Consider the following 22,743-nt stretch of genomic DNA (forward strand, 5'->3'; position numbering starts at 1 on the left):
AGAGAGAGAGAGAGAACGAGTGGGGGGAGGGACAGAGGGAGAAGGAGAGAATCCTCAAGCAGCCTCCCTGCTGAGCACAGAGCACAATGTGGGGCTCCATCCCAGGACTCCGAGACCATGACCTGAGCCGAAATCAAGAGCTGGACGCTTGACTGACTGAGCCATCCAGGCGCCCCTAATCTCCATAATCATTTTAGATATTTATAGTCTCTTTCCTATTGTTCTATTACCACATTGTATTCAGAGAACGTGGTCTGAATGAAATTAGTCCTTGAGCATAAATTTTTTTTTATGGCGTAGCAATTTTTAGAGGAAACTTTTAATTTTAGAATAGCTCTACATTTACAGAGAAACTGAAAAGATAGTAGAGGGAGTTTTCATATAATCTGACCTCTATTATGAACATTAGTATGGTCAATCTGCCACAATTAATGAACTAATATTTGTACATTATTTTAAACTGAAGTCTGTACTTTATTCAGATTCCTCAGTTTTTTGAAATCTAATGTCCTTTTTCTATTTCAGGATCTCATCCAGGAAATCATGATACATTTAGCCTTAGGCTCTGGTAGACAGTGTGATATTTTGTAGAATGTCCCTTGATTGAGGTTTCTACTGGTGTCCTTATTTTATTATTCGGAGTGAAGTGTAGAGCCCTTACCTCCTTTTATGCCTCATTTCCCTCCCCCTTTTATAATATAGTTGTCCTAAATATTTCTTCTGTATACATTTAAAACCACACCAGTGTTATATACTTTTTTAAAACCAGCAAATATAATTTAGAAAACTCAGACAGAGAAACACGTATTGTATTTACCCATATTTTTGCTTGCCATGTTCTTTCTTCTTTCTTGATGCTTCAAGGTTCTTTCTTTTATCGTTTCCCTTTTGTTTAGAGAACTTCTTCTGGCCATTCTTTTAGACCGTGTTTCTGGCAATGAATTCTCTTCGTTTTTCTTTCATCTGAGAATGCCTTATTTTCTCTTTATTCCTGAAGGGTACTTTTGCTGGGTATACATTTATGGGGTGCCATTTTTTTTCCTTTTAGATAATTCTAACATCTCTTTCATCTCGACCTTGGCGTCTAATGATTGTCTTTTCTCATTCTGTTTGAGATCATTCTAATGCTTAGTATGATGAAGGATTTTCTATTGAAAGCTGGGCATTTTCATATTATCTTATGAGGCTCTGGATCTTATTGAAATCTTAGTATGTTTTTTGTTGACTTTCTCTTTTTTCTGACACTACTCTGGCAGGGGAAGAGGAAGTGCTGCCTCATTACTGTAAGGCGGAGTAAAAGTAAAGGTTCCCAGCTTGGTTTCCACTGACACCGGCACTGGAGTGGGGTGCACTCATTTCTGTTGGATAGGATTGAACTTGCAGCCTTGTGGTTTCCACTGACACCATGGGGTAGGGTCCCTTCATTTCCTTTACAAAATGGTAAAAGTCCTGACTCTCCAAGAGGCCTCCTCTTACACAACTCCAGCAGGGAGGGAGCGCAATGCCTCCTTGATGGTGCGTGGAGCGTAAGCTCAGTCTCCCCACGTGGTGGGGGGGGTGCCCTCTGACACCATGGAGGTGGGATTCATTAACAGGCAGTGGGCATAAAAGTCCCTGTTTTTAATGTGGCTTTGTCTGAACCGCCTAAGCAGTGGTGTCAGAGAACCTTGTTACAGCTTTGTGAGAGTGAGTGTCTAGGTTCCCCCTTCAGCCTTTGCTCTCATGGGTGGGAGTCAGGTTACAGTTTCTTCCGTGGTGTCTGAGTGCGGTAGACTGGTTGTTGTCTAAAAGGTTCTTGTCTTATTAAGCTCCCCCCTTCCTGGTTCTTCGGCTAGAGACAATAAGTCTCACTGAAGCTTTTTTGTCTGCTTCATATTCACGGGATGGAGATATATCTATTTCTACGTTTCTCTATCATGTATCTATCTTTCCGTTTGGGAACTCACCAGTGTATCATTCCTTGGTCCCCAAAGTCCATAACTGACTTGCTTGCTTTTCCGCCTTCCAGTTTTTTTAATATATATAATGTCCGGCATTTTCAATTGTACTTAGCAGGGGGAATAGGGAAAATCCATCTCTGTCTTCCTGGAAGTGGAAGCCCCAACTTGTTTTTAAACTTGCCTGAAGTGTTCCTTGTAGTATACTTTTGACAAGTGATGCCTCACAAGCTTTCCTCACATAGGTGTCCACTTCTTTGTTCACCACTGCCCTTTCACATTTCCATTACTTCCTTCAAGGTTCAGCCTTTTTCTCATTTTAGGATGATCTTTAGTCCCACCTTCAGTAAGCATTCGTGAGTGGTAAACTCATTCAGTGTTTGTCTGAAAATATCTTTTTTCACCTTCACTCTTGAATATTTAGCAGCCTTAGGCGGGCAGTTATTTTCCCTCAGCTGTTGGATGATGGATGTCCACTGTCTTCTGGCCGGTGCTGTTGATATGAGATCTATTGTCTGTATGGTTGCCATTTTGTTGGGGGAATATATACTTCCTCGGATTATTTGTAAACTTTTCTTTGCATTTGCTACTCTACAGTTTTCCTACCTTGTTTCCACATACCACTTTAATTTGTTTTATCTCCGTTGGAGCTTCGCTTTTTCGATTTGAGTACTCATGTCTTCCTTAAATTCTCCCCTCTTTTTTTTTTTTAAAGATTTTATTTATTTATTTGACAGAGAGAGACAGCCAGCGAGAGAGGGAACACAAGCAGGGGGAGTGGGAGAGGAAGAAGCAGGCTCATAGCGGAGGAGCCTGATGTGGGACTCGATCCCATAATGCCGGGATCACGCCCTGAGCCGAAGGCAGACGCCTAACCACTGTGCCACCCAGGCGCCCCAAATTCTCCCCTCTTTTCACCACTGTTTCTCCCTACTTCCTGTCTTCTTTTGGAACGCTTGTTAGATATGTCATTCAGAGGGCCCTTACATCACCATAATACTACTAACTTACTTATCATTCTGGTTTTGAGTTCCTTTTTTTGCCTGGACACAGTATGCTTTGTTGATGGCACACGACAAGGTAGGGCTCCCCAAGTCCCTCCCCTTCTTCAGGGAGGCTGGGATGCAAACTGTGTAAAGGTCAGGAGATTCTCAGTGTGTTGGGAGAGGAGTTGAGGCAAGGACTCTCTGGCAGCTAAGGGCCTCTCTCTTCCTCTTGCTCTTGCTGCACCTGGTGGTCCAGGGGGCTCTTACTCCTTGGAGGCCATGTAGACCGTAAGGTCCACCACCTGGTTACTGTAGCCAAGTTCATTGTCATACCAGGAAATGTGCTTGACAAAGTGGTCATTGAAGGCAATGCCAGCCCCAACAATGAACGTGGAAGAGTGGGTGTCCCTGTTACAGCTGCAGGAGACAAGCTGGTCCTCAGTGTGGCCCAGGATGTCCGTGAGGGGCCCTCTAATGCCTGCTTTACCACCTTCTTGATGTCATCTTATTTGGCAGCTTTCTCCAGGCAGCAGGTCAGATCCATGACTGACATTTTGGGGGTGGGGACACGGAAGGCCATGCCAGTAAGCTTCCCATTCAGCTCAGCGACGACCCTGCCTGAAGCCTTGGCAGCACCAGTAGAAGCAGGGATGATGTCCTGGGAGGCCCCTCAGATATCATGACACAGCCTCCCAGAGGGACCATCCACAGTCTTCTGTATGGCAGTGGTGGCATGGACTGTGGCCCATGATGCTAAAGTTGTCATGGATGACCTTGGTCAGAGGGGCCAAGCAGTTGGTTCAGGAGGCATTGCTGACAATCTCAAAGGAGTCGTCATACTTCTCATGGTTCACGTCCCTCACAAACATGGGGGAATCAGCAGAAAGAGCAGAGATGATGACCATCTTGGCCCCACCCTTCAAGTGAGCCCCAGTCTTCTCCATGGTGGTAAAGACCCCAGTGGACTCCACAACGTATTCAGCACCAGCATCACTCCATTTGATGTTGGTGGGATCTCACTCCTGGAAGATGGAAATGGGCTTTTCATTGATGACAAGTTTCTCATTCTCAGCCTTGACTGTGCCATTGAATTTGTTGTGGGTGGAATCATACTGGAACACGTAGACCACATAGTTGAGGTCAATGAAGGGTCATTGATGGTGACAGTATTCATTTTGCCAGAGTTAAAAGCCCAATACAGCCAAATCTGTTTACTCTGGCTTTCACCATGGTGTCTTGGGGACATGGCTGACACTGCATCAGAAAATGGGGCTGTCTATTGAACAGGGAGGAGCCAAGAGCTTGAGTTCTTTTTAGACTTCTCTCAGCTGGGGAATTTTCTCTCAAGATTCATCATGATTATTAAAATAGCTATGAGGCACCTGAGTAGCTCAGTCAGTTAAGTGTCTGCTTTTGGCTCAGGTCGTGACCCCACGGTCCTGGGTTCAACCCCCATGTTGGTCTCCTTGCTCAGCAGGGAGCCTGCTTCTCTCTCTCTCCGTCTGCCCCTTTCTCCTACTTGTGCTCTCTCTCAAATAGATAAAAAAAAATCTTTTAAAAAATAGCTATATTTTATTCAGTATTTATATGTCCTTAGAGCAGAGTTTGGTGTTAGGTCAGTTTGCCACATTGATAAAAATACTATATACATTACTTTTTATAGTTTAAGAGGCCACTGTTCTAATGTATTCCAAATAACACTGATTCTGTGCAACAGTATGAGAGTATGTTTGGCAGGCTTTTCTACTTGCCTTCATGATCGTTTACTAGGAGATGTGTTCGTTTTAGCATTCTCACAGAGAAAAAGAGCCCTTTCTGACGCAATCTCAAACATAAGAACATACGAATGGATGCTTAACTACAAATACTACAACGAAACTTTATGGCTTTTAGGGATCGTGTTTTCAGACTAGTATAGGGCATGTTTGACTACACGCCTTGTATCACGTCGGTATAATGAACAAACATCACATAGCACGTGTATCTGTCTGATTGAAATAACCTATGATCTGCTTTGTATCATTTCTCAAGTTTAGATCACTTATTTTCCCTGTGTGGACCTCATGTAGTTACAGTTATGCCTGGTAATTGCTGAGGTTGTTCATCTCCACATTATCAAACACACTAGCAGTTTAGAGAAATCGAAGGAGCGAGCAAATGCAGTGAGAAACTGGCCAGGATGACCAGAGAAAAGAGACCCATTATGGATAATTAGCTCATCAAAAGATGGTGAATTAGGTCAGAGATGGAACTGAAGCTGTCCCATGCAATCTCCAGTTAGGACTAGGATGACGGTGAGCCCACCATGTCAATGGTTTGGAAAGCGTCGTCTCTGCAATATATCGGATCCTGCTTTAGACACGTTAAATTCTACACGTTGGACATAGTTCAGTAGTTTTGCGTCAGAGCCTGCCCTGGAGAGGAGACGATCAGCTGGACCCAGTGAAGATATGGTGAAACCCCTGACCCAAGTCATATAATAAGTTCGAAAGGAAATGTTTTCCCCTTGTCTCCCCATTAATGGAGCCCTGTAACTACTGGAGAAGAGGCTGTATGTGAAAAGTGGTTTAAAATATGGGCGTTTTTGACTTCGGAGAAAAACTATGTCGACAAAATTGCAGTCATTTCAATTGAAAGAATATTCTTGCCTGTGATTATTACTGAATTTTCTGTATGTTTTAAGACGCTAGTTCTTATGTTTTGCTTTATTTATTCAGCTGTAAGAAATGGCCGTGGCTGACTGAATACAGAGAAATAGGAATGGCACCATAAAATGAACTAGACTTTTTTCCGCTTCCCATTACATCTTATTTATTTCTTGGTCTCTTTCAGTCCTAAAGCTGATAATGGGGACCATTATTCTGGACTCTATTTTAAGATCAGCCTATAGTACATTGGACTTGGAATCCTACTGCTATTATTGTTCCTTGAATTTTATTCCAAATTATATTGTAAGAATTCAGTAGAGAGTATATTAAAATTACACTCGGAGGAGTCAAGCTTTAAATAAATAAATAATGAAAGTCTACAAATTGATAAGAAAATCTGGTGAAATAAAATGTTGAACAAAAAGCCATACAATTCTAAAAATAGTAACAAAACTATCTTTTAGCAGATTATTTACTTAAATTCAGCTATGAGTTTTGAATGCCCAATGGAGGAAGTGGCTCTGGAATGAAACCTTCAAAAACAAGGATTGTAGGGGCGCCTGGGTGGCTCAGTCTGTGAAATGTCCGCCTTTGGCTCAAGTTATGAGCCCAGGGTCCTGGGATCGAGCCCCACATTGGGCTCCCTGCTTAGTGGGGAGTCTGCTTCTCCCTCTCCTTCTGCCCCTCCACCCTGCTCATTCTGTCTCTCTCTCTCTCCCTCCCTCTCTCAAATAAATAAATAACATCTTAAAAAACAGCAACCACAAAGATTGTCATTGGCAGACAAGCAAGGAGGAGAGGCCATTCTACACAGAGGGAACAGTAGAGTATACGAAGAAACAGAAAAGGCAGATGGTATTTAAGAAATCGCTGTGGTCCTGTGTATGTGTAGGCAAGCAGAGGGAAATAGGGCTAAAAAGGTGTGTCGAGGCAGTGGTTTTCAACCACTCCACACATCACAGTCACCCAGTTAGGGTCAGGTTGCTAACCTGTGGTTGAGGCAATTTTATAAAGATTCTTCTGGCCTCAGTGACTAGAAAAGATTGGAAGAGCGAAAAGGGCAGAAGCAAGCCTATTTACACTGACCACTGTGCTGCTAGTAGTCCAACTAAGGGGCAATAGCTAATGATTATGGGGAGCAACACTACAAATGGAAAGAAAAGCTAAGAGGTGTGAGATACTGCCCAGAAGAAGGATAGGCAATAGCGATTGACTGAAGGTAGCCGAAGTCTAAGAAGGCTGGATCAATGATGATTGTGAAATTCAAGTGTAGGTGACTGAATGAACAGCAGTACCATTATCCAACTTAGAATATAAAAATTAAGTGAAGGCTTCCGTGTGGCATCATGAAAAGATAACCTAATAATAACCCTTTCCTGACACCTATGGCTTTAGGTTCGTGTCCATATTAGACAGTTTCGTAGCACCATGGACCTTTACTTGTGGCATATCTTAGAGTGTAATTTTTATTAATTTATAAGGTATGTTAATATCTATGTGCCCTATGAGACCACAAAGTCCATGAGAAGAAACACAATGTTTGGCAAATCATACGTTTTTTTGTTGGATCAATTTTTCCATGTGAGTGGTTGAGTAGACAAAAGAAGGAATTTTTGAGTAACATATTAGAAACAACCAGTACATATTGCGGGCACAAAAATATTTACAAAAAAGACATTCAGTGTTAACTCACATATATTTTTATTCCAAGAACTTCAAAATACATAATGGTGAAATTGTGCATTTTCTATCAACCTAGAGGAACAAAAACAAAAATTGAGCAGTTTGATGAAAGACTCCCTAAGATGATGGTATGTAGGCTGACTTGAACAAGAAAAATTCAAAATATTTTAGAAGCTCTATCTTTCTGGGGCGTCTGGGTGGCTCAGTTGGTTAAGTGTCAGACTCTTGGTTTCGGCTCTGGTCATGATCTTACGGGTCATGGGATTGAGCTCTGCACTCAGTGGGGAGTTGGTTTGAGAGTCTCTCCTTCTGCCCCTCCCCCCACTCATGCATGCGTTTGCTCTCTCTCTCAAATAAATACATTAATGTTTTGAAAAAATCTATAAAAAAACAAATAAAAAGAAGTTCTATCTTTCTGTGTGTTTGCTCCTTGTAAGACAAGCATGTGCTCAATAGATTTGCTTCTATAATTCAAGATCATAGCATATGATTCTGTGTGAATTTTGGAAATGGCCAGTTGCCATTTCTATAAAATAAAACAGGATTACATAATGGACCCAGTCTTCATGAAATGAGAAAGTTAAGGGTGTGCACACTACTGAGTCCTGCATGACCTAAAATGAAAATAGCCCAGAGGAATTTTAGAGAGGTGCAGCTTTTTGGTGTTGTTCAAAATCTACTCATCTTCTGTCTTACTGTTAAACCATTGTTCTTCTCCTTTGTTTTACTCAGACGAAACGGAAGTTAAAAAGGTTCAAGAACTTGGGAATGATTCTGTATTCAATTAGTGACAGAGTTAGACAAAACAGGAGAGGGAGCTCATATTTATCGAATGTGTCTCGTATGTAACACCATTTTAAACATAGTCATCTTTAAATGTCACAACTCCCTTCTGTGACAGGTCTTAATCCCATTTTTATAGACAAAAAAATTGAAGTTCGTGATAATTCACTTTTACCATGGCATATGCTAAGTCATAGGGTTGATTCCTCCCAAACCCCACGCTTCTTTACCAAGAGCACGCTATGCCACAATCCTCCTGGTTTCCACTGTTGTGTTCCACACTGATTGCTTTCTGTGAAAGACAGAGCCATTTCAGTAGAAACATTGGCATCCAAAAGGTGGGTATGTTCCTACACTGTAAACAGAATGAGCATTTATGAGATTGCTGGCAAGGTTGAGGAGACAATGTAGATCTGATCCAAGCAACATACAGCACTGAGTCAGAAAGGCAGACCAGAAAGACACAGAAAAAAGCGTCTCCGTATAGACAGAGCAGAGCAAGCATTATCATACACTTAGGGAAAGGAGGGCTAGAGGCTGGCAGATGAGTAGGAAAAGGGCAGTTGGGGGTCACGAAGGGGGACTTGGTCTTCTTTGTAATTTTTGTCCTGTTCTCCCCCCCCCCAGATTCTTTCCTTTTTTATTGTCGCAAAATATATGGAACATGACATTCACCATTTCAAAGTGTATATTTCAACGGTATTTAGTACATTCGCGATGTTGTACAAGCATCACCCCCGTCTAGTTCTAGAACTTCATCACCTTCAAAGGAAAAAAATCATACCCATTAAGCACAGATTCCTTTCTCTTTAAAGTCAAGTGAGAGAGCAGCTGTTCAGGCTGGGATCAAAACATTTAGCTGTGAAACAGAAAGCTTCCCGCTGAAAAATAATCAAGACCATCTCCCAGTTTCCCAGTCATTCCATTTCTCCCCTCTACTGAAACGCTCTGGGTGGAGCTATCTCTTTAAATCCAGCCCCTAATCAAAGTCCACAGGCGCAGACTGACAGAGAGTTGGAATTTCATAAACCAAGCTGGTGAAACACCTATTCTTGTCCTAAACTAAGAGAATTGCCATTGAAAACATGATATAAGACTCCATTGGCATAATGTGCTTTGGGTCATTAAAACTTTACTACCCACAACATCTAAACCAACAAAACTTGGTGTATGCGAGTAGGGTGGGGCAGAATTACTTGTAGTTATTACTGAGGAGGAAAAAGAGGTTTGCGGTAAAATGTTAACACATGGTTTAGTGTTTCTAGACCAAAAGAAATAAAGAAAGTGCCTAAAATATTGAAGAGATATTGCCCGGGAGCATATAAGAGGGTCAAAAAGGAGCAATGGGAATGAGGAGAGAACTGAAGGAGGAAAACAGAGGCATTATAGCTTAAGGCTTTTTTTTTGTTTTGTTTTAAGATTTTGTTTATTTTATTTGATAGAGAGAGAGAAAGAAAGGGCACACCAGCAGGGGGAAGGGCGGAGAGAGAGGGTGGGGTAGGCTCTCCACTGAGCGGGGAACCCGATGTGGGGCTCGATCCCAGGACCCTGGGATCATGACCTGAGCTGAAGGCAGACCCTTCACCGACTGAGCCACCCAGGCGCCCCTATAGGTTAAGTCTTATAAAAAGCTTAATTTCAGTGAAAGCTACAACATAATCTACTGGAAACTTTCTTCAATGGAGCGGAGCACGCCTGCCTCCAACAGAAAGAGAAAAAAACTGATCACTGATTTTCTTCCCCAGCAGGCCATGCTCCATTCACAGTAACCGTGCAGGGTACTGTCTGCAGAAAGCCACAGACGGGCTGGGTGGAGAGGGAGAACATGCAAGATGATACAAGGGAATACAAATCAGTCACTTTTATTGCAGCGTTGCTGGGAGTTGGATGGGAATGGCAGACAGCAAGAGTTTTTTAGTATGCATTTGATATCTTTCTTTGGGGAACCAATTTATTTTTATATTTTACCTCAAACACCAAAATGATACACAGTACTGGCGGCTCTCAGCAGGCTTTCTTAGCTTGTCCCCAGAATGGGGACAGATTCAATCTCCCAGCCTCTCAGGTCACAATTCATTAGAAGGGAGAACAAGGCGACTAACAATGTGAGACAAATTGGACCAAACATTTGCAAAGAATATTCGACCACTCTGCATATACCTCTTGGAAAATCTCAGTAGGCAGAGTAGAGAACAATTTTGACTTTAATGGCTTCAGTACAGTTTCTTAATGGGGAAGATCATCTTAAATATTCACCTTTAGAATACCAGCAAGGAGCTCATTTATATCTTCTCGGAGAGGACCATGACACAGGAATTGAGGTCGTCCTCAACGTAAGAAAACGGGGGGGGGGGGGGGCTCCAACGTTCCTTTGTAAGCCGGTTGCTTAGCATCTGTAATACATTTTCCTTTAAAGACCATTTACAGAACGAGTATCCAGGTCAACCTCCAAGCCCAGAATATAATGTTAAACTCAGTCTTAGGTCCTGGTTTTGGATCATGAAATAAAGGGTCACAAATCTCTTATTTTTCACCCTTTTCCCAAGGCAAATGGTCAGTTCAAGATAAATTCCTAAGACAAGCAAGGTTGGTCTTTGATTTGCCAGTCTCTTCAATAAATGGTGATGGGAAATTGGACAGCTACATGCAAAAGAATGAAACTTGACCACTCTCTCACACCATACACAAGGATAAACTCCAAATGGATGAAAGACCTCGATGTGAGACAGGAATCCATCAAAATTCTAGAGGAGAACATAGGCAGCAACCTCTACGACATCAGCCAAAGCAACCTTTTTCATGACACATCCCCAAAGGCAAGAGAAACAAAAGATAAAATGAATTTATGGGACTTCATCAAGATTAAAAGTTTCTGCACATCCAAGGAAACAGTCAGAAAAACTAAGAGGCAGCCCACGGAATGGGAGAATATATTTGCAAATGACACTACAGATAAAGGACTGGTATCCAAGATCTACAAAGAACTTCTCAAACTCAATACACGAGAAACAAATAAATCAAAAAATGGGCAGAAGATATGAACAGACACTTTTCCAATGAAGACATACAAATGGCTAACAGACACATGAAAAAATGTTCAAAACCATTAGCCATCAAGGAAATTCAAATCAAAACCACACTGAGATACCACCTTACGCCAGTTAGAATGGCAAAAATAGACAAGGTAAGAAACAACAATTGTTGGAGAGGATGTGGAGAAAGGGGATCCCTCCTACATTGTTGGTGGGAATGCAAGTTGGTACAGCCACTCTGGAAAACCGTGTGGAGGTCCCTTAAAAAGTTAAAAATTGAGCTACCCTATGATCCAGCCATTGCACTACTGGGTGTTTACCCCAAAGATACAGACGTAGTGAAGAGAAGAGCCATATGCACCCCAATGTTCATAGCAGCAATGTCCACAATAGCTAAATCGTGGAAGGAGCCGAGATGCCCTGCAACAGATGACTGGATTAAGAAGTTGTGGTCCATATATACAATGGAATATTACTCAGCAATCAGAAAGAATGAGTTCTCAACATTTGCTACAACATGGACGGCACTGGAGGAGATAATGCTTAGTGAAATAAGTCAAGCAGAGAAAGACAACTATCATATGATTTCTCTCATCTATGGAACATAAGAACTAGAATGATCAGTAGGGGAAGAAAGGGATAAAGAAAGGGGGGGTAATCAGAAGGGGGAATGAAACATGAGAGACTATGGACTATGAGAAACAAACTGAGGGCTACAGAGGGGAGGGGGGTGGGGGAATGGGATAGACCGGTGATGGGTAGTAAGGAGGGCACATATTGCATGGTGCACTGGGTGTTATACACAACTAATGAATCATCGAGCCTTACATCGAAAACCGGGGATGTACTGTATGGTGACTAACATAATATAATAAAAAATCATTATTAATAAAAAAAAAAAAAAGGTTGGTCTTTGATTTGGGACACATACCAGTGTCCTCGGAGCCACATAAAACGAAATGCCCTCAGTCTGCCTTAAAAGCACCCCCTGCCCCCTACCGTGGGATTCCAAGCGGGCCTGACCTGCTTCTTAAAATGCTGCCGGATCCAAAATTATCTGTTTTATTTGCCTGTAATCAAATTGTCATGCTTTTTTTTCAGATAATTCATCTTCTACCCCAGTGTCAAGAAGCAAACAACCTGCTTTAAATCCCTCTTCATGCATGGATGGCTCATAATCCCTCTTTGTTGGCACCGATGTTGAAATTATTTAAAGTGAAATCTTGTTAATCCAAAGATATCGCTAATCGACAGACTTTGTTTGTGTTCATAACACGAGGTAAGAATATTCAACCAGTGTAGGCACATTTTTTTCTGAGCTGGAGGCCGGGGAACAGGTCAGTGCTTCCTGAATGGTTAGCTCTCTCAAAGAGATGTTTTCCCTAAAATGTAAAATGTTTCTGATCGTTTCTTTCTTTTTTGTTACTTTTGTGTCAAAAGCCCCCCCCCCCCACTTTGGAGCGTGACCCAGTGAGACCTGAGGCAGGATCGGGGATCAGCATCAGCATCAAGGACCCCCCCTGAGATGAAAGCGGAACAGAAAGAGCAAGGCTGATTCGTAAGGTAGGCGTTTGAAAGGGGAGAAATGAACTGAATAGCCTCTCATGATCAAATTCACTCTCTTTCAGAATGAATTTAACAATTCATGAGAGCAAGATGTTCACTCTTTTGTCTGACTAAATCCCAATGAATCATCAGCAGTACAAAACCAGTATACACAGTATTTGACAATAATAAACTGTAGGATGGCTGGAGAATTTAATGTATGTCTTGTGTAAAACGAGAGTTGTGCTTCCCCCATTCGGGTTATTTTTGCTGAAATGCACTGGGGAAAGTCATGAAGAGGCAACAGAAATAGTAGCACTTAAAAGTTAGATCGTGAGGGGCGCCTGGGTGGCTTAGTCGTTAGGCGTCTGCCTTTGGCTCAGGGTGCAATCCCGGAGTCCTGGGATTGAGCCCCACAAGGGGCTCCTCCGCTGGGAGCCTGCTTCTTCCTCTCCCACTCCCCCTGCTTGTGTTCCCTTTCTTGCTGCCTGTCTCTCTCTGTCAAATAAATAAAATCTTTAAAAAAATAAATAAAAGTTAGATTGTGAGGGACGCCTGGGTGGCTCAGTTGGTTAGGCATCTGCCTTTGGCTTGGGTCAGGATCACGGTCCTGGGATCGAGTTCCGCGTTGGGCTCCTTGCTCAGCAGGGAGTCTGCTTCTCCCTCTGCCTGTCCCTCCCCCTGCTTGAGTTCTCTCTCTCTCTCTGACATGAGGGCAACACAAATTTCATTGATGGTGTGTGTTACCGAGCAGCACAATTCGAAAGTTTATCAAGAAAAAATGCGTAATCAATTATAATTGATTTATAGGAAAAAATGACTGAAATTCATTTACTTAGTGTCTTAACCCTTGCCAAATCTTTAAAACTTTGGTTTCAAATAGAGAGCAGAGATGAAGGGTAAGATTAAGCAAGTAGGTATAAATTTACCTCTCTGAGAAGCAGAGAAACAGGCCAGAGGAATGTATGGTATCCCGGAAAGTTAATAGTAATGAAATATTCTCTCCAGGAACCAATGGATTTATTCCCTGCGAGCTCGCTGATTCCTTAAGCATGGCCAATTTTGGAGAGAGTCTCATCCTGAAAGGCTGTCCTCTGAGACAATTCTACTATCTATGAGGCATTTCCCTTCCCTTCTCAATGATGTATTTCTGGAGACTCTGAGCCTAGAAAAATAATCCTGCTAATAATGAACAAAATATGCTGTGTATTAATTACATGCTGAGCTTGATCGCAATTGTTCTACACCCATTATCTCATTGGATTCTCACAACCCTGTGAAATAAACATAGTCCCATCTTCTTTCTATAGATGAGAAAAATGAGACTTAGTGAGGTTGTGTCTGCCTGAGGTCACATAGCCGGTAAGTGGTGGACCTGAGATAGAAACCCAGATCTGCCAGAATAAATCCATGCTCCAAAGTCACGATCTTAAAAGTGGATTCATGCATGGGGTGCCTGGCTGGCTCAGTTGGAGGAGCATGCAAGTCTTGATCTCAGGGTCGTGAGTTCGAGCCCCATGTTGGGTGCAGAGATTACTGAAAAAATAAATAAACTTAAAAAAAAGGTGGATACATGCACACTAGGAAGTGTGCAAGCAGACCACCTGGGTTTGGGAAATTAATAATAAATTATATATGTAAGTAAAACCGAAAAACCTAATGGGTACCAATATTTAGTATTATAGATTGACACGGGCACCCTCACTAGACCCGCGTGTCAGATGGTCAAATACTACAGTGAGTACATGACCTGTCTCAGGGAGACCTAGGCATTTCCCTCTGTGGAGGAGAAGGTGGTAATGCCCTGCTGCTTTTGGCATATTGCCACGTGTTCCAATTTCTGTGTGCTCCTTTTAGTGCATTTGTGGATTACATTATGCAGTTTTCTTTTTTTTAAGATTTTATTTATTTATTTGAGAGAGAGAGTGAACATGCATGAGTGCATGTGCGGGGGGGGAGTGGCAGAGGGAGAAGCTGACTACCCCCCCCGCCCCCCCCCCCCCGCCCTCCCCAGCAGGGAGCCAGACCCAGATGTGGGGCTTGATCTCAGGACCGTGGGCTCATGACCTGAGCCAAAGGCAGACACTTAAACGACTGAGCCACCCAGGCGCCCCCATTATGCAGTTTTCAATGGGCTAGTTGTTTATTTATTTAAGAATACTTTGGCTATAGGTGATAGTAAAATGTAAGCACAAACCAACAAGAAAAGATGGGGCTGACAGTTCTAGTATCTGTTTTAACCACTCATAAACAGAGTAGAAATGATGGTACAAACAGATCTGGTTGGAAGGTGGCCAAGATGTATTTTTAAATTTTTCTGGAATCTATGTGAAATGCAGGTGTGCATCCACTATCATCAGCAATGAATGAATCCCACTCTAAATGCATAGTGTGTCTTAAGCTCTGAGCTATTGATAGTATGAAACTATATTGATTAGCAAAACCTTAAAAACTACCCACTTTGAACATTAACGTAAATCCCTACAAATATTTCAGCAATGTTTAAAACCATTAAGCCTCTATATGATATTTGATAACATTTCTCTAAACTTAATCCTACCTATTTATAAGCCTCTTTTGAAATTTCTTAATATACTTGCTTATTATGCCTGCAACTTATAAATATGAATACATATATTAAGTGCACATTTTTAAAAACCGCTTTAGGATTGTAGGGGTGCCCGGCTGGCTCAGTCGGTAGAGCAAACGACTCTGGATTTCAGGGTCGTGAGTTCAAGCCCCACCTCGGGGGGTAGAGATTACTTTAAAAAAGGGTAGAGATTACTTTTTAAAAAATGTCATAAACTGATCAAGGAGTATAGTCAAAAACATTTAAAGATCAGTCTTCTAAATCACCAGTACTATGTTGTTTCTCTAGGGAAGATGAGGTTTAAAGTTGTTCGGTGAAAGGACATTTAAATATTAAGAGAAGAAAAATGTGGCCGCGGGGACACGAATTCTCAATGGCCCATTTAAAGCTTTCCAACTTTATTTATTTATTTGTTTGTTTGTTTGTTTTTTATCATTATGTTATGTTAGTCACCATACAGTACATCATTAGTTCTTGATGTAGCGTTCCAGGATTCATCGCTTGCGTGTAACACGCAGTGCTCCATGCAATACGTGCCCTCCTTAATACCCTTCACTGGGCTCGCCCTCTGAAGCCCTCAGTTTGTTTCCCAGAGTCCATTAGCAGAAAGCTTTCCAACTTTGAGCATCTCCTTCAGTCTCTTTCGTTGTCCTTATTCTACATAATCTTCAATAGTTTTAATACAGCCTTATGTGTCACAACTTATCAGATCTGTAGTTTCATCTTCCCATTTTCTTGACGCTGTGCCGTCTGGTGCATCCACTGTATTGCACGTTTGTAAAATCAGCTATTTTGCCTTCTTGTCCTCACTCATTTATTTTTCGGAGGTTGAGTCTCTGGGTTTTCAACCCCATGAAGCACTTCTCTTCAGCTAATTTTCTTCAGTGATGGTGAGGTAAATTCGATACTTTCATGTTAATATATAAAATATATTTGAAAACATTATTATCTGGGTCACGTGTATTAATTTCTCTCTCTCACCCCTGACAAAATTGCCTAACCTCTTGAACAAATTTCACCTAATAGCGTTGGCGTTGTCACGCAGCTGGTGACAGCTCCTTGAACTGCAGCAACGATATTACCTGTCAGAACTGAGGTACAATCAGCAAGTGGTAAGATGGGCAAAAGGCGCAGAAGGACATCGAGAACACTGAGAGTAGGGAAGTCCACGAGGCTAGTCTCTCCTGCAGACTCAGGGAGACCTGGTATCAAGGAGTTCAGAGACAGACATCAGGCAGATAGATTGCAGGTAAGAAACCCACAGTCTCGGGGCGCCTGCGTGGCACAGCGGTTAAGCGTCTGCCTTCGGCTCAGGGCGTGATCCCAGCGTGATGGGATCGAGCCCCACGTCAGGCTCCTCCGCTGGGAGCCTGCTTCTTCCTCTCCCACTCCCCCTGCTTGTGTTCCCTCTCTCGCTGGCTGTCTCTATCTCTGTCAAATAAATAAATAAAATCTTTAAAAAAAAAAAAAAGAAACCCACAGTCTCAGAAGAGACTGACTGAAGGCAAAAATGATTCAAGGTTAGAACTCTAGTATCTGGGGGCAAAAACACTAAAAAAAAAAAAAGAGAGAGAGAGAGAGAGAGAGAAATTTATGATGCAAGGACTCTTGAAAATCAAAACCGTGACCCAAATGCAAGAATTGGACCATAGAGGGAGATCTTGATGTCATGTAGTAAGGCAAAAACTGAATTTACTAGAAGCAGGGTACACTTTTAAAATATTGGTAGTGCTCGAGCTGGCTTGATGCTTCATTGCCAAGATATATATCTAAGGTCATATATTCCTTTTGCTTCAGAGTCAGCAAGTGGGTGGGGTTAATTGACCCTACCCGGATTGCGGGGGGGGGGTTGCGATGAGAAGTAGGCTCAGGAAAGGGACTTGCTAATCTGAGCAAGTGTCTTGCTACTCGGTGCTATGAAGTGCTGACAAATTGTGTGGTTCCTTTAATTTCTGTTTCCAAATTGAATTTCAACTGGCTATGTCCCAGGGTAAGAGATTATTATAACTACTTTTAAATAATGTCAGCCTGTAGGATGAAATATTATTAGATCTGTCACTGAAATTGTATGCCCTGATGCATGGGCTGTATTAGTCAGGTTTTTTCAGAGAAACAGAATATATATATATATATATAGTCTTCTATTGGCTCCTGCACACACACACACACACACACACACACACACACAGTGGCTTCATACAACTGTGGAGGTTGGCAGGACAAAATCTGCAGGGTAGTCGGGCAAGCTATAGACTCAAGAAAGAGTTGATGGTACAGCTCAAGCCCACAGGCAGCTGCTGGCAGAATTCTCTCTCCCCCAGGGGATGGCAGTCTTTTTGCTGTTAAGGCTTATCTTTTTGATGAGGCTCACTCGCCCACTCAGGCTACCGAAGGTAATCCGCTTACCCAAAGTCCACTTATTCAAATATTAATCTCATCTGAAAAACACCCCCACAACAACATCTAGACTAATGTTTGACCAAATATCTGGGTGCCATGGTCCACCCCAGTTGACATATATAATTTATCATCATCTAGGAGTTCATATATAAATTCAATTCAACAAAATCAACTGCTGACTTTTTATTAGGCACTATCCTGGGTGTTGTGAGTCCACTAGAAAGGGCTGAGACTGATAGTGGCCATATCCGTTATGGAAATACTGCAATATTCCAGGCAACGGTTGAGGACTTGAAATAAGGCAGCAAAGGGAATGAGAGTGGAGAGAAATCGACAGATAGAAGATATTCTATCTTCTCAGTAAGACGTGGGGAATAATTAGATTGGGAGAGGGTGAGGAAGAAGGTATATGGCCATTTGGGTGGATGGACATGCAATTTATTCAAAGAAGGAGTGACTTATGGGAAGATGAGTTTACTTTTGAATCTGAGATTCAAAAAACTAGTGGAAGTTATTCAGTGGGGAGTGGATATACGTTTATGTGGATCTAGAGGTCTGGATACAGATATAGACTTAACTAGTTGGCCAAGTCAAACAAATAATCATCTTTGAGCCCCTACCTTTATCCAAACAAATAAACAAACAACAATCCTGTCAGCTCAAAATTCGAAATCTGTTCTCAACCTTCTAATTTTTCCCTACTTCGCTGCTACCAACCTAGGGCAAATCATCCCCGTTTCCTGTCTGGATTGTAGCGACAGCTTCCCAACTGGCCTTTCTACTTCTCGCCTTGAATCCCCACCATGGGCTATTACGAATTAGTCACTGTGACTCTTAAAGCATAAGCCGTATTGATGAAACTGGAGGACGTTCGGCATTACGAAATAAGTCACGTGCAGAAAGAAAAAAACAAAACGGCATGACCTCACTTACACGTGCAATCTTAAAAGTGGAATACAGAGAAGCAGAGAGAAGAATGGTTTGCCAAGGGTGGGGAGGTGAGGGATACGGAGAGATGCTGGTCAAAGAGCACAGTGTTGTAGTTATGTAAGATGAGTAAGTCTAGAGGTCCGATGTATAGCATGATAACTATAGTTAATAGTACTGTATTGAATACCAGAAATTTGCTGAGAGAGTGGATTTCAGGTACTTTCACTACATACAAAATGGTAACTATGTGAGGAAGTGATATGTTTATTAGCTTGATTGTACTGATCATTTCACTCTGTATATGTATGTCACATCGTGTTTTATACCTTAAATACACAAAATTTTTATGTTTAAAAAAATGTAATGGGGTGCCTAGGTGGCTCAGTCAGTTAAGTGTCTGCCTCTTGATTTCGGCTCAGGTCACAATCTCCAGGTGATGGTGTTGAGCCCCGCATTGGGTTCTGCGTTCAGCAGGGAGTCTGCTTGAGATGCTCTCTCCCTTTCCTTCTCCTTCTGCCCCTCTCTGCACTCAAGCACACATGCTCTCTCTCTCTCTCTCTCAAATAAAGAAATAAATCTTTAAAAAATGGGTAAAGGAATATAAACCATATCCTGCCATGCCCCTGATGAAAATTATAAAATGGCTCCCCATTTCAATCAGAGTAAAAATGCAAGTCCTAATGATGGCCTGTAAGGTTCTAGATTAAGGCCCCACTCCATTGTCTTATCTAATACTCTCTTCTCACTCACTCTTCTCCCACCATACTAGTCTTGATGTTCTTCAAATCTGCCAGGCATGTGCTTGCCTCAGGGCCTTTGCACTAATCTGTTCTCTCTGCCAGAAATATATATCCTGATACTTACATGGCTCGCTTTGTCATTTCATTCAAGTCCCAGCCCGATGTTATGATCCTGCTGAAGCCTGTAGTGACACTCCTGTGTAAAATAGCACCTTGATCCCTTAACTTGCTTGATTTTCGATAGCACTTACTACCAATCGATTTATTTATTGGTACCTTCACTAACTAGAATATGAACCGAATGAAAGACTTTAGTTTGTTTGCATATCTATTTCCAGCATCAGATTCATTGTATAAGGATACTAAACATAGTCACAAGTGTGGATGGATCACCCATGAAATCTTTTTTTTTTTTTGTTAAAGATTTTATTTATTTATTCGACAGAGATAGAGACAGCCAGCGAGAGAGGGAACACAAGCAGGGGGAGTGGGAGAAGAAGAAGCAGGCTCATAGCAGAGGAGCCTGATGTGGGGCTCGATCCCATAATGCCGGGATCACGCCCTGAGCCGAAGGCAGACGCTTAACCGCTGTGCCACCCAGGCGCCCCCACCCATGAAATCTTATAATGTGAAAAGAGGTTCCAATATGGAGCCTTGAAAGAAACCAACAACTAAGAGATGAATAGAGAAAAACAACCCACTGAAACTGAAAAGTGATCACACATGTAGAGAAGAGATACCCAGGTCACCGAAACAGAGGAAGGAGAGAATTTCAAAAAGGAAGGAAAACGAATGAAAAAATAAGATATAATACTGTTTAGATTTGCCATTTTTTAAAGTCCGTAATTCTTATTAAAGCTATATGAGTAACTCTGAAAACTGCGTTGAGACCACAATATTTACGAATTGTTTAGAATTGGTTTTCAAAGTAGAAATATATGGGTATTCAGAGTTAAGGGACAACTGCAAGGTATTTGGAAGTGAATACTTAGTTTAGATTTATCTTATATTACAGCTGGAGTCTTTTCCGAGTACGCTGGATCCAAGAAGATGTTTTAATCTCCGTGAATAAATAGAACTACTGGACTCTGAAATGACTAAGCCAATTGAAAACTTCCATACAATTTTTGATTAGCTACAATGAGAGATTTTTAGTATCTGCTGGGATGCATAAACGATTGCCCTAAAACCGCATGTCATTTTGTGAGCAATCTCAGCTGGGACAGGACCAGAGCTCGTGTGTATGTGCACATCTGAGGAGGCAGTAGAATTTCTAGCTGGGAAGATGGATAGAGAGGGACAAGAGATACACAGAGATATAGAGAAGAGACAGTTCAGGGGAGCTGAGCTAGGTCTCAAGGGGAAGAAGCACGTTCAGGGATATTCCATACTGAGGCCATGGAGGCCACTGAGTCAAGAGGATTTTTTCTGGAATGGTGGTGGCAGGCGGTGGTGTGGGGCAAACACTCGGGGAGGACGATACTTCCTCAAATATCCTAGGAGAGGAGATAAATAGGTTGGCAAATAAAAATAAGATTACATAATCAAGACAAGGCAGTATGAACCCGCAGATAAGGCTGAAAAGGAAATCTGGAACAAGAACCAAGTATTAAAACCAGAAAACACCGAGTGAAGATTGACATTCAGTTCGTCAAGCATAGGTAATAAGTGAGATGTGTGCCTGTAATTTGTCTAACTCCATAGATAGCTTGCATCCTGAGCCTCCCTTGTCTTCTGGTAAAATCTGCCATAAGCAAGTATTTATTTAAGTAGGCACAATGTAAGAAGCACTGCTGGGTACTGTGGAGTTTCAACAGGAAAGTTCTTCACTGGGGGCTGTATTGTTATAATACTTGAAAAAGTAGCAAAGGGAAAGCTACGAATCCTAAGGATTTGGTCTTTGGACGAGAAATGGCCGAAAAACCCCAAGCAAAACAAAACAAAACAAAAGCACCTAATCTTCAAATGGTAGCAGCACAGAGGTAGTTATTATCAATCATACTGTCTGTATATTGTGTATCCTTGAATTTTTAGGAGATGTAACTGGGTTACTGGCCTCGATCTGTGTGATCTTAGTGGGTTCACAGTTATGGAACTTTGTTTCCTCTCATCATTGCTTTCAACTCTGCTACTTCCAATATCCCTTTGATATTAGGTGACAAAAATCTTAAACTATCTTGATGTTACCTGTCACTTCCCGCTATTAAAAAAGTCATGTAATTTATTTATTCATTAAGATATAAGTGTTTTTATTTTTTTAACGGTATTATGTTAGTTTCAGGTGTACAATAGAGTGATTCATCACTTCCATACATCACAAGTGCCCTCCTTAATCCCCATCATCTATTTCCCCCTCACCCCCCACCTCCCCTCTGGTAACCATCAGCTGAGATGCCCTTCAACAGATGACTGGATTAAGAAGATGTGGTCCATATATACAATGGAATATTATTCAGCCATCAAAAAGAATGATTTCTCAACATTTGCTGCAACATGGAAGGGACTGGAGAAGATAATGCTAAGTGAAATAAGTCAAGAGAAAGATAATTATCATATGGTTTCTCTCATCTATGGAACATAAGAACTAGGAAGATTGGTAGGAGAAGAAAGGGATAAAGAAAGGGGGATTAATCAGAGGGGGGAGTGAAGCATGAGAGACTATGGACTCTGAGAAACAAACTGAGGGCTTCGGAGGGGAGGGGGGTGGGGGAATGGGATAGGCTGGTGATGGGTAGTAAGGGGGGCACGTATTGCATGGTGCACTGGGTGTTATACGCAACTAATGAATCATCGAGCCTTACATCGAAAACCGGGGATGTACTGTATGGTGACTAAAACAATATAATAAAAAAATATTAAAAAAATACAGTGTAATCTTCAGCAAGCCTCCTGATATTGGCTGATGATATGTTAGAGTCACACCCCACCCCTTCTCTGGGTAAAATTTCCTCAATTTTTGTCTGCCTCTAGAGCCCTACCGATCCCGTCCTTCCTGTACTGCATCCTCCTTTGTGTGGATTTAAGGGGATTTCTGAGGTGCCTTTCTGCACACGCCAGGGCTGTGGAGTACTGGGGAGTTTCTTGGGTACCTTCGTACCAAAAACACCACACCACATTCCTTCCTTGATCTGCTTGCCCTGGCTGTACCAGCCAACTCTCGGCCTTCACAGCAGAGAAGCAGGCAACAGTAGCTGTGTCTGCAGATACCACACAAACTCTGAGAGGGATGTGTCAGGCTTTCCCCCAGGCTCCCTCAGCCCCCACTGCTACACTCCTACCAGTGCCACAGACAGGTCTGAACAATCATCATGCCAACAGCAAGATACTCATCTCCTAATCCTGCAGAGGAAGGAGGGAGAAAAGCCGCTGTAACTTGCCATTAGGGTGTTCACTACATGGTGGCTTGTCTGCCTTCTCATTAGCCTTCTGCTTTTACAGACTGTGGGAGCGGCCTGCAGAGACACTCGAG

General features: G+C 42.1%; 1 pseudogene; it reads right to left on the minus strand.

Moving 5' to 3' along the window:
• Positions 1-3,186: 3,186 nt before the first annotated feature.
• Positions 3,187-22,743, minus strand: part of LOC113241186 (glyceraldehyde-3-phosphate dehydrogenase-like) — a 34,142-nt pseudogene continuing 14,585 nt past the window's right edge.

The sequence above is a fragment of the Ursus arctos genome, chromosome X, assembly GCF_023065955.2.
Source record: "Ursus arctos isolate Adak ecotype North America chromosome X, UrsArc2.0, whole genome shotgun sequence".
Classification (NCBI taxonomy): Eukaryota; Metazoa; Chordata; class Mammalia; order Carnivora; family Ursidae; genus Ursus; species Ursus arctos.